This window comes from Octopus bimaculoides, chromosome 22 (assembly GCF_001194135.2).
Source record: "Octopus bimaculoides isolate UCB-OBI-ISO-001 chromosome 22, ASM119413v2, whole genome shotgun sequence".
In the NCBI taxonomy this organism is placed as follows: Eukaryota; Metazoa; Mollusca; class Cephalopoda; order Octopoda; family Octopodidae; genus Octopus; species Octopus bimaculoides.
The window spans coordinates 35,081,203-35,095,511 of NC_069002.1; the positions used below are offsets into that span (position 1 = coordinate 35,081,203).

The 14,309-nt window shown below is 34.1% G+C and overlaps 1 long non-coding RNA gene across 2 annotated transcripts in view; it reads left to right on the forward strand.

Annotated features, from left to right (window-relative positions):
- Positions 1-14,309, forward strand: part of LOC128250553 (uncharacterized) — a 376,824-nt gene that overhangs the window by 196,347 nt on the left and 166,168 nt on the right. For both annotated transcript variants that reach the window (XR_008266585.1, XR_008266586.1), the window contains exons 2-3: positions 12,323-12,430; positions 13,530-13,650. This is a non-coding gene — a long non-coding RNA (uncharacterized LOC128250553). The remainder of the gene's footprint in view (positions 1-12,322; positions 12,431-13,529; positions 13,651-14,309) is intronic.

Below are 14,309 nucleotides of genomic sequence, written 5' to 3' on the forward strand. Positions count from 1 at the left end.
TATATATATATATATATATATATATATATATATATATATATATATATGCATGCAGACATACATACTGATGCATGAAGTGACAGTCTCCACCTTTCCTCCTTTCCTTAAATACCGGTTTGCACGCGCGTATAGATCGATACATACATACAGAGACAGATACCTAAAGAAATTCTACGAAAAACTTACATAGACTCCTACATGAAATTTATTAATATCAGTCACCCCCAAGCGTTCATCCATAAACTCTTTCACTATAAATATTTTAATAAACACAATAATGAAAAACCTTCATAAGCTCTTTCAGTAAAACATTAAACTTATTCACTGAAAATATCCGTTGACTCAAACGGAGGAAATGATATATATTACAAGACAGTTGACGTTTATATTCCCTTGAGACGAAACATTTTAAAGATTTTTAAAGATGCTTGTCTTCAGCAAGAAACGGTCAGTATTTCTTCTATCTATTCCGTTACAGTTGGTTATTATTTGCAGCTTATTCTTATTTATGTCTGCAGATACGTTCAGATTTATTGTTACTTCAAAGGAAAATCTAGTTAACAAAACTCTGAAGAAAAATAATGTAATTAAATTAAGCATACAGTTGAGATTTACTGAATTTACTTCGGAGGAAATTGTAAGCGAAGATGTGTAACGACGATACTAATATCTCTGATATATGACAAAACAAATCTTCACACTAGATGTTGTTTATTTTATTGTTTTTTGTCCTGATTTCTCTTGAAGAACTGAAAGAATGATTCCTAACTTATGCACACGGCTATATAATTCACCCGGTTCTTATTTTTATTGACTTCAGACTGACGTAATAGAAGTCAAAGACGGAGAATATGCGTAGCTAGAATCTTAAAATATCGGAAAATCTATCAATTCTGCCATCTCTCGCCCTCTCTCTTCTATCTCCACTCTCTCCCATAGTCTCTGACTTTCTCTTCCTCTCCTTATCTGTCACCTTCTCGCTTCCTTTCTCTTTGTTTGCCTTTCTATCTCTTCCTCTCTCTCATCCTTTCCCCTCTATCCCCCCTCTCTCTCTCCCTCCTCATGTGTCATACTGAGACAAACGTTAATGATTTTTGAGCTTCCTGTCAAAGTCTGAAAGATATATAGTTTTTAAGAGGTATATTCCGTTTCGCTTGCAGTTTATTCTGCTAGTCTTCCACTCTTAAGAACTTACTACTGAAGCAAGAGCATTAAGCAGTTAGAATTAGTACTGTGCTAAGAAATAGAGAACCGTGCTAACGATTCTTCGAGCGAGCAGAAAGGTTAGCAGTCCGAGCAAAATGTCTAACGTTATTTCTGTATTCAAATTCCGCCGCATTTGATTTTGCCTTTCATCGTCTTGGGATCTCCAAGGATAAATACTAGTTGAGCACCGGAATCGATGTTGTTGGGACAAAATTTGAAGCGAATATTAGAGACATGTGCGTTTATGCATGGTGTATGTATTTATGATCCACTGTAAAAACCGATCGCTCGGTGAGTATTCTGTGTTGTAATTACAGTCGTCACTTGTGGAGGATTGATTATCATATACCATACTTTTGCAGAGATAGACGGACTCTCTCCTTTCTGCCCATTCAAACTGTTTTATAATCGTGATGCTAGACGAGGAAAAATAGAGCGTTAAGCCAGCATCATTCTGGTGTTCCTATTGTGGCCTGAGTGGAATGCAACAACGTGAAATGAATTCTTCCTGTGAGGTGGTTGGTATAGTAATCGAAATCACGATATTACGATCATTCTTCTAACTACTAAGCCGCCACAATCTTTAATTATACAAAATGTGTTTGTTTACTGACGCCATGACCCATATTTAAAAGAAAAAAAACAACGTAGACCCAATAATGGACGTATGAGGTGACCAGTATGCATTGTATTAACCTGTGCTTATTATAAACCAATGAATGTAAAGTTTTGAAAACCTATCCATTGTAACTCCCGCTGCACTTCATAAATTTTACGTTACCTCCAGGCGCTACTTCAAACTGCTAGAAATATTACTGAGGTTCAATATTTTATTCTACAGTCTACGGTATGGGCAATTTGAATCATAAAACATGATTTCAGTATCGCTGAAGGACAAGTCGCCAGTGACAAGTATTTAACTGATATACTTTTATTAATCAGACACATACACGTTAGACTTCATTAACTCCCCTTAAGTACATAACAAAAGGGAATTTTTATACACAATCAGCAACATAAATGTCACACTTCATTAACTATTTTGGCAGACATCTGACAATGAGATACTTGATACGATGTACACTGTTGGATAATAAATATTTGATATCGCTTGCTATACTGTTTGAATAATGATTGGAATGAAGCTAACGCGTGTGTCTTCCACAAAGTCAAAATAATCATCTCACTCTACTTCCTTAAATATTACCAAAATGAAGAGATTGAGATGTTTATTTTGAACCTTTGGAAGACACACGAAGTGTCGAAATATTGTTCACTCGATAACAGTCGCATTCTTCTTATTGTTTCTTTACTTTCTTGTGGAGTAGCATCAATCCTTTATTATTATTAATTTTATTAGCTTCATTATTATCAGTTATACTAACCACATTTTCAGTATCAACCTATTTAGACCTATCATTATTAATTATATATTCATCTTCAATACTTAGTTTTTTGCTCATCACATTTCTATCATTATTCCTGTTGCTTTGTTAAAAAAAGATTGCTTAATGTATTTATTTCTAATTCTTTTTTATTTTTACTAATTCTCCCTCTTAAGTTACAAATTATCCAATATGCTTTCATTTCTGGGAATTATCATTATTCTGGATATATATAATATTTTTTTTCTTTTTATCCAGCTTTAAATAATACGTGCGTTTATTAATTTTGATTTGGTTTAAATACATTCTCATTAGCCGCAAGTTTTGAAATACGAGTAGATATATTTCCCGTCTTCCATATTTACTCACAAATCATTGGTCGGCGCAGCACTATAGCAGTTCTATAGGAGAGACAGAGACATCTTGTCGAAATTCCAAGCGGTAAGACTAAAAACGAAATCTTATGGTGATAAAAAACCACATTCATACCTTTACTTCACCTTCATTTAATTGAGAAATAAAATTTAATTGCTCGGATAATATTTCGAATATTTGAGAGGAGGCTATGTTTTTTATTTTATTTCAAGTTTCTTTCAATTAGATTCTATTTTAATTTAATATATTTTGAATTTATTTTAATTTACTACAAGTTCATAAAATTAGCTTCTCTGCTATAATTGCTTCTTGAAACTGTATAAAAGAAATTTTGACGCTCCGCTTTTTGACATTGCTATGAACAATTTCTATGACACTATGCGCTGTTGGTGTACAATAAATTGAATTCGTTATGTGAAAGTGTACTCTTCTAATTATCCAATTAAATTACGTCAATATACTCTCGTGATTCACTCGGTTTAGTAGTGAAGTTTGTCTCCAAATCATATATCGCCATATTGTTAATGCAAATAAAATGGCAAAACGACTGGTAAACGTCTGGTCTTTTCGTAGAAATAGGTGGATGTCTTTTATCTAGATTTGAGTATGGGCTAAACATGAAGAAAATATGACGAAATTGGCTGAGTAGACATGGCTGACTGATAAGAGCTGTAATTATCAACGACATGGTTCTGAGTTCCATCTAACTGTCTGGTAGTTTCTCCTAAGATGGTGCCAGTTGACCAAGGCTGCCAGTGGATTTGGCCGTCCAAAACAAAGAAACCCGTCATATATGTATTTGTGTGAGAGGGTTTGTGTGTGTGTGTGTGTATGTATATATATATATATATATATATATATATATATATAGGTATGGTTTGGGTTTCTGCTTGTTGTCACCATCATTTGACAGCCGTTGTTGGCTTGTTTACGTCCACATAACCTAGTAATCTTGTTTGTTGTTAACGGCTGATATATCCTCCAGCACACACATTTCCCCAACACACCTGATGAAGGCTGGAGGGAATATCAGAGATTCGATAGGGAGATCATTTCTGGGACTTTCTCTAACTGCTCTAGCTTCACGTGGAGAAGAACCTCCAAGGTAGTCCCGACTTAATTCTCTCTACTCGATCCTTTAACATCCAGGAGATTCTTCACGTTGTCCGTAAATATACAGGCGAGAATCCACCATTGATCCAAGCAGAGCATGTGTGTATTATTTGTATTCATAACTTTTGCTCTTAGGAGTTTTATATTTCTTGGATCTGTGTGAAGGTGTTTTCTTTTCCATCTATGTTTAGAATCATGATGAATTATTTTCGAAACTTGGTTCTAATAAATTTCCTTTTCCCTCATACAGCAAACAAATTATCTTCGTCCGTTCATTGTGTATATCATTGCATTCATGAATTCACAAACAAAGATTAAACGGGTGTAATATATTTTTGAATCTTCCTAGAACTTATTTCCAATGTTTTCTATCTTTTTTCTTGGGTCTGTCCCTGTTAAGTTTGAAATCCCCCCTTGTCAATCCATATTATTTATAGGGATTCCTAGAACCGTGAGAGCCTGCTTCAAAGCAGTAACACTGAACTTTTGGACATAATTCCTCAATGAGTGTGATAAGAGTAATCTTTGCACAGGCCAAAAACACATCAATACCAGAATAAAGAGTGATTTGCCAGACGAGATATTTACGTAATATTTGGAAACAGCTGTCATAAGCAGCATTCAAGCCAGACATGCATATATTCACGCGAGGTGTGTGCATATCATTTCTTGAATATTTATTTAAAATATTTCACCAACGGAGAAAGAGCCAGTTTACCTCCTCGTAACAAAGTGTTTTCATTAAATTTGTCTACATCAAAAGGCAAGCAATTTTAATACGTTCCTATATATTTATGTAAATATGTTCCTTGTGTGAGTCTGCGTGTGTATATACATATATGTGTGCATGTATATATGTCTACATCGTGTTAGATCTATACGTTTCAATTATGTATATATCCTCGTGCAAATCTTTCTAGAGTTGTTACATGTGTTGAAGTATCTACTATACACGAACCCCTTGAAATTCGCGCACATTTTTATCACTTCATGTAGAGCTTCATGTAAGTTTTTAATTACAGAACGCGGCCCTTCCGGCTCTATGAAACCTGGCTTCTTACAACTGGCAATGAAATAATTATTTCCTTCATAAATTAGCCCAATACTCACATTTGTAAATGTTTAAGCCTGACTTAGGTTCTGTTGCATTCTCATATATATATATATATATATATATATATATATATATATATATATACAGGTATGAATGGATACACGCATGCGTGTATGTATGCATATATGTAAGATTTTGTGTAGGTATGCTTATATCTGTATAGTACGTCTATCTGTATGTATGTATATATGAATGTGCGTATGAATATGTATGCAAAGGTGTGTATATGTCCAGAATGTACGTATCTATAATGCGTGCATGTATGTAAACATGCATGCGTATATATAGCAATGAACTAACAAGAAAGTTTCGCAGGAATTTCAATACTATCAATTCGGTATGTATGCATGTATTTCCTATAGACGTGCGCACGTACAAGTAATTAAAAACACATGTAGACACGAGTATAAATATGTGAGTGCGCATGCATAATTCCCTTTGTCATTGCGCATGTGAATATGCATAGATGCATATATGTTTATAAATGTACGCTAACATGCACATTCACTCGTGTGTTTTTCAGCATAAAACCTTATAAAATATTTAGATTTTTTAAGACGGCGGGAACTAAGTTGCCAACACATACTATATACTGTTAAAGACTGTCATACCGGCCATGACGAAGGGAAATAGCCTTGAAACTCGAGTCGCCTTTATATATATATATATTTATATTTATATATTTATATATTTGATCCTTTATATTGAACACTCAATATTTCATCTACATTCAATACTTTATTTCATGGTGCCATCCATTTTTATTTTATTTTATACTATATATTGTATATTATATTATATATTGTATATTCCATATTCTATACCCCACATTAGTTCTGCAGGAATATAAATAAAACATAAAAAACAGACAGTGTTGGAACTCTTTTAAGCAAAATAATATATTCCTCTATACACAATCATACAAAAAAATCCACCTTTTTTTGTATTTATTTTTACTCGCATATATATATATATATATATATATATATATATATATACGACGGGCTTCTTTCAGTTTCTGTCTAGCAAATCCACTCACATGGTTTTGGTCGTCTCCAGACTATAGTAAAATACACTTACCCAAGGTGCCACGTAGTGGGATTGAACCTGAAACCATGAGGCTGATGAGCAAATTACTTACCACACAGCCAGCCCTGCTCCGGTGTATATTGCTTTTCTGCCACTCATGTGACTCAAGTTAACTTAGTCATAATTTAGTACGCACTCATACAAACCATGGTAAAATAACACACCAACGGAAGCTTATATTCCTTTTTGCACTAACATTCATGCACTAATCAATCTAATATCGCAAGCGTTGCATTCTAAAAACCACGTGATATGGGAAAATCAGCGAAGTAGATACAGTTCTGTACTGTATCTTTTATAATTTTTATAGATTTATTTTAACTGCAAAACCACACTACGGAAGAATTGACGTAAGATTGAACAATAAACAGCGATATGGTGAGGGAGTACTGTGCATAAATAAATACATACAATACACACGCATATATATATATTTCACGCTCAATGCACCGTTTCGCGTCCGATCACCGAACCTAAGAAACTCGAAATTGGGAAGTAGTTAAATGGCTGACCACTTCGGAAACCTAGGTGGTGCAAGCTTCTCACCTTAAAGGCGCGACCACGGCTGTGTGCTAAGACATCTGCTTCTGAACTAGATTTGTTCAGCTTCCCAACTACACTGGTCATCGAGTTCAGTCCGACTGCGGTGAACCATCAGCCGGTGACACCTGCTATAGCTTCGGGCTGACCAAAGCCTAGTGAGAGGATCTGGTACACGTAAACTGAAAGAAGCGCGTCGTATATATGTGTGCATGTGCGTGTGTCCGTTTATTTACATCCCTGCAACCTCGCAGTTTGGCAAATATGCCAATAGAACAAGTGACATGCTCAACAAAATATAATATGTACTGGGGTCGATATGTGTTCAACTAAACCTTTTCAGTTTGATGACTGAAACAAGTATATGATAAAAGATAACACACGCGTGAGTGTAGACACACATATGCATACTCATGTACCTACATGGGTGCCGTTGGCGATTTCTTTTCCTTCTTTTGACCTTTCTCTTTCTTCTTTCCGACGAAGAGCTATGCTCGAAACGTTAAACTCTTTCCTTTCACTGAGCGTTAAGCTAATACACCTCTTGTACACATCTTCACGTTCATCGTTTTCCCTTTTTTCTTGATTTTTATTCATTTCTTTGAATTGTTTTTTTTTTTGTCTAACTGAATATCTTTGTGTGTGTATGTGTAATGTCTGATGAGAGAGTAAAGAAAGCCAAAACACTATATTTCGTATGCATTTTCCAACAGTTTAATTTGCAACTAACACCAGTCAATAAAACGTCGGCACCATATTTCGAGTCCTCTTCTCATAAGCCGATACCCAACCACACACCATTCACTGAAATGTTCGACTTTGTACTCTGATAGGAAAACAATCGATATTCGTCGTATATACTTATCCCGCCCCGCTATTATCTTCAAAATCTTCACGGATATTTTTAATTGAATGATAATGTATTTCGTTGGGCGCACTAGCAAAACTTTGTTCGACAGGAAGGAGATGATCGAATTAAATCTACGTCAGTTTAATACTGGCTATTATTTTATCGATCCCAGTGGGTTGAAAGGCAAAAATCAACATTGTGTATGGGAGGTAGGATAATATGATTTTATATTCTAAAAGCAATGGCTTTACAGTTCCGGTCGCATCTATTTCACATTAGAATTTATAACTGAATATTTATAGGGAATTCTGTATAATATTTCGACAAAAGCCTTTTACAGTCTACCGATTTATAAATCAAATCAGGCGTAAAGTTTATATTGTTAAGGTAACAAAACAAAACGAAAACAATATTTGTTGCTTGTTATTTGCATTCAATGTCTCCAGGTAGGATGAGCATATATGTGTAACTAGAGAAGAAAGAGAAAGCCAGTTAAACAGCGAAAGTCTGCGATTAAATAATTTTAATTTTGTTCTATTGACAAATGTTAGTGATTTTTCCAGAAATATTCAATTATATATATTTGCTTGCCGTTTGCATCGTTGAAAGTTCATATGATTGTTAGAATGTCATTGCATTGCCTCCATATTAACAATTCGTGTTGGTGCTGGAAGAGGTCGGTACGGTGAAGGACGGAGGTGTAGGTTTATAAATGTTATTGCTTCAAATTGAATGTACCGGATTCCTTAATAATGGTAATTTCTGGCAGCATTTTATTTCTGATGTGTGTAAATGAATTTATATAGTTTTTCCTCCAATTCACAGCCTCGTAAATTGAATTTAAATTAGAGCTTTGCCTATGCTTTGTCTAACGTCCATGACTCTCAGCGAATTGTTATTGGCGCTGGTATTTTTGTTGTTGTTTCGTTAGTAAAATGCAATTAGTTCTTCCATCAATGTTGTTGATATTAAACATCATCTGAAATAAATAAATAGGTTCACTCTCTCTCCTCCTCATCCCCTTCTCTCTCTCACTCTCTGCCTTCCATTTTGTTTCTCCCTTTGTTTCTCTCTCTTTCTTCTCTCTCATTATCTGTAACTATTTTTTTCTTTTATTTATGCAATTCTTTTATATGAAACCTTCAGGTGGAGCGAATTAAACCTTAGAATTTCGCAAGCCACTTTTAAACATGAGATTAACAACAACAAACAACAAGAATAACAACGAAAAGCATCAAGAAAAACACCAACAAAACAACAGCAGTCACACGTATTAGAAGCTATAAACTGTTTGTTAACAGACATAAGGAAACCCATCATAAATGGAACACTTTTCTCCATTTAACCAGCATTACAAACAGATATATACCAGTTGTTTATATTGTTTTCATTCTGTATCATTAACAGCATGATTTAAAATTGTTGTTGTCTGTGTTGTTGCTGTCCTCACTACAACATTAACGACTTCACCAGTCTACGCTTATTAGAATGTATCATTAGTAGCACAGCTGTTTAATTGATAGGAAAATTGTTTTGTGGCATCTGTTTATGGTTCTTTAAATTCTGATTTCAAATCCCGTTGAGACCAATGTGTTTTTCACACTTTGTGGTTCGATATAATGGATGTACCATTTGAGTAAAAGCGTGAAATGACTGATTAACTTCACGAATCAGTTTCCTCGCCTTCTGCCTTGTACACCACGCATGTACACCTCCTTAAAGGGTCTTTGTAGAACGAATCAACGCATGTACTTATTTAAAACCTTATCTTATTAGTATCTGTTTCCGAACATCTAAGTTACGGGGACGTAAACAAAACAGGATCGGCTGTCAACACGGTGGGTAGGGACGGACAAGCACAAATACTCACACACACAGATATACACGCTTGAAATACTTTCACCTTAATGTTGTTCTTTATGTACGGAGACACGGTCGTAGGATCGCGGTTTCGATTCCCAGACCGGGCGTTGTGAGTGTTTATTGAGCGAAAACACCTAAAGCTCCACGAGGCTCCGGCAGGGGATGGTGGTGAACTCTGCTGTACTCTTCCACCACAACTTTCTCTCACTCTTACTTCCTGTTTCTGTTGTACCTGTAATTCAAAGGGGTCAGCCTTGTCACACACTGTGTCACGCTGAATATCCCCAAGAACTACGTTAAGGGTACACGTGTCTGTGGAGTGCTCAGCCACTTGCACGTTAATTTCACGAGCAGGCTGTGCCGTTGATCGGATCAACTGAAATCCTCGACGTCGTTAGCGACGGAGTGCCAACAAGTATGTATGTATATATATATGTGGGTGTGTCAGATAGATAACTGTGTGTGTGTGTCTGTGTTCGAAACTATGTGCGTGTAAGCCGAACAGCAATATAATGTTTACGGAACATAAAATTCCACGATTTCAGGCGCCGAAATGTGAAAACCGAAATTGCCTTTTCGCAAAATTGCCGGATGCGATTCAGCTAACGAACTTACTTCTCTTCATATTTTATTGCACATATGTTGCTTAGTTTCTGAGCGCTATTCACTTCCAATACTTTTTGTCTGTCTCTTAATTTATACGCTTAAGCTATATATTTCACGCTGATATTAACCGTACAATGAGTATCCAAACGTTATTATTTATATAAAGAATATAGTAACCAATTTTCAACTCTATTTCTCATGTTTTAAAATAGACCTGTAATTTGGATTGAATTTTTCTTATATTTTGATGCCTAACTATATATGTGATTCTCATATCAATTTTCTTGAATCGTTCATAAAGCAATACTGTTGATATATCTTTCGTGTATATAAGTAATGCGGATGTTTGCCTGTTGACATCCCTATGTGCATATGCGTTACGCATAAACACACACACACTCACGCACTCACACACCCACATAAACACACATATGTGTAATACATTCCTATACTGTATATATGTAATGTATATATTGTAATGTATACGAACATATATGTATATATATGAATACACATGTTTATGTATATATTTATATATGCTTATATTTCACATATATATACATACACACACACATATATATATATATATATATATATATATACATATATATACACGATTAAACCTATACCAATATACAAAAAATATCTAGAGTTATTCATGCATGGAGCACCCAATAATTTCGTCTTAATAACATGCATTGCATTTTTTTATATTGATATGAACACAAAAGTATACATACATGCATACGTATGCATAACTGTGTGTGTGTTTATTATATGCACATTTTCCTTGTACAGAAGTTTACCCTCTACCTGCTGTTTCTCTGCAACATGTGTATTGTTTCAGCTCCATCAGCGAAGAAATACAAAATTCTTGCTATGCTTTGAGAATGGAAGATGAGGAATAGTAAGAAATTTCGAAGACCGTGCAGAATATAGGAAAATGTGGGATGAATAAGTAACAAAACAGAACAAAGTAAAATTTATATAATGAGAAGTGAAGATTTCAGAAATCACCGAGTGTTTTCAGACAATGTGAAAGTAAGTAAAAAGAAGAGATGAAGAAAATGAAGGAAAAACAACGAGGGTATTAAATGGATGTCGATAAAGTAGATAACAGAAGATTGATATGTGTGATAAAGATGGAGAACGGTAGAAAGTTAGCGTTGAAAAATGCGTTAGGACTCATCTGGGAATACTTATTTAAAGAGGTAGGCACAGAGGATAGAAGTTTAAGAAATTCTTTATATATAGGCGCAGGCGTTGTTGAGTGGTAAGATCGAAAAAAGTGATGTGATTAATAAAGAACCTCATGAATTCCATTTTCTGTTTCGTTATATACTCGACGGAGAAATCAGTGATCCAATGACATTCATATATAGATCCAGTTGATGATATCAGGTACCCGCAGACAACGTATTCCCAATTCTAATATAATTACCTACATATATATAGTGTTTGTTTCTGTGGCTATGTATATCTTACACACATTGCTTTCACAGCGACACAGTAGTGTAAACGCCGTCACTATTAACCCCACACGGACGTATATGTAGATATATATATACATACATGCAGCTAATACAGCTCATATTTTTTGTACCCATAGTATTTTTCACGTGGGTTACAATATATCTAATGAAAAACACAATAGTATCATTTGTGTATATCTATATATATATGTGTATGTTTACATTTTTTAGTTGCAATAATTTTTCCACCGTAATTCTTTTCGTATATCTAGTTTACATTTTTTCTTTGCACGTGCCTCCATATTTCTTCAATGTTCCTGATTTATATATATGTTTTATCCTTTTTGTAAGTCTTGTTAGTTTACATCCCTGCTTTTTCTGATTGTACACGCTGTAACATATAGCATCTATGTGTTCGAAGTTTTTAGGGAAACAGTTTGCGTAAATTATAAATGAACTTTTCTTTTCAGTGTTTCCATAAAACCATCAATATATAACTAATGTGGTAGAAATGGGTTATATTTCGATAACAAGCAGAGGGGTACAAAATGCACAATTTGTGATAAAAATAATTGGAAGGAAATGGTTTTAGTTTCATTTGTACTAGTGTTCTGGTAGTGTTTGTGCTGTGACGTTGATGGTGTGTCAAGATGAGTATTGTATTAGTTGTGTTGTATGTGTTGTTTAAATTTTATTTCGATATATTTAGTGGCGGATATCAGCTCCAAGAAAGCAAGCATCCGATCCCAGACGCTCATGCAAGACATAAACAACAAGAAGACATATTTCGTCTCTGAAATCTTCTGATATAATATAGGTAGGCGACTACATATCACTGCTATTTCTATCAGTTTGACTCTCCTACAGCGAAGCACAATTCAAGTTTCTTCAGACATAGTACAGCTTGGAATGCATCATACAATGTTTATGAAGTGCAAGTTGTTGATAATGTGGGTGCCATTGCTAGCATACCCAAAAGCCATTTATAAGGGTCAGGTATCGGTTTCTTCTACTGTGGTAGGTAATCCCGGTGCAGAGCGCATGATATTAATTCACTCAGCGCGAGACAATGGCATTTTAAGTTTTGAGTCTTGCATGCGTGAGATTCCTTTAAACTTATATTAGCGTGTCAGGCAGTATGTATCCCCACTTAAACGTAAATATCGTTAGAATAAGCTCGGTCATTTGTTTACTTTTTAAAAATTGTCACTTCAATTCGGAGAATGTATATTATTATGATATATTTAGATACAGTTATTATAGTATGAGTCTACCATAGTAACTTCCTCTCCGTAACTTAAAAAGCCTTTCTGGTTTGTTTACTAATATTAAATTTAATATATATATATTATATTATATTATTTTAGTTTCTATTATTTTCTGTTATATTATATTATATTCTATATATATTGCACACTAGAAAATTACTCAGCATAACATTTCAATCTATTGTTGTATTCTCGATATTGAATATACTTTGTATTTAACCCGAGATATGAGATATGTTGCCCTTCGAACTAAAAGATATATTATGTCATTTTAATTGTTTCCTGTCATTAAAACACAGTAATATATTTATTTCAAGCGATCGATACTAGGGTCTCATACAGTTTGCAGTTTAACCAAATATCTAGATAATACACTGACGGCTGTCTTTGATCTTCTTAAGATGAATAGCTGAACAATGTTAAACATACTCCAGTATTTACTTACGTATTATATATCAATAGACGACCATTGATGGTTTCATTTTATACGTGAGAAATTGATTTGAATTGAGACTAACTCCATAAAATATTCTGCTAAATTAACTTATCAATAATCCTACGGCGACCAAATAGCATCAATAATTTAATTCTAATTTACTCGAATTTACACACTTCTTAAGATACTTGTTTTCAATGTATATTTTTCAGAAATGATTATATAATAATTGATCCGGATGGAGTCAATATTTACAAGTGAATCGACACGAAGAACTTTGTTTTACTACATATTGGAGATGGTGCTGTTTATGACAATTACTTTTCCTATCAGGTAAGATTTGCAGTTAAAATTTTTATTTGCTTTTAAACTGTTATCAAGGCAATTTGATAAGAAACAGTTGGATGTATTCTATATGCCATTATTACATTCGTTATAAATACTATTGTTTTTCTTGCATCTCAGCTAAATTGAAAACAATATCGTTTGTAGAATTATAATTTCTTTTAAATAGTTTGTTTCCTTCCTTCAACCGCAAATTCGAATTTTTATCGCTGATCAAATATTAAACTTCGTAAATTAAGTAAGCGACTTAGTTTGTTCCTAATGGTTACAGACTTGGTATTATGAGTAGTAAAAGTTAGATACTTATATATAATGAAGCCTCACGTCAGTTTCTTTAAAAATATAAATATAAAAATGTATTGCATTTGTTACTACAATTGTTCCAGTGTAGACAATTTTTTCTAGCAAATCAGCCGTCAAAGATAGTAATGTCATCACTGAATGCACTTGGAATTAGTTGGATTTTTTTTATATGTGGTGCATACGTCCGCAAAAAATTCTATTTTATACTGCGTTCATACTGTATATGGTTGAGAAACTTTGCAATGATTCAGTAAGCTATGTATAGAGTATATCTGATGTTTCCTTTGGTGTGTCATTTCTTGTATTCTTATTGGGTTCTTGCCTATATATATATATATATATAT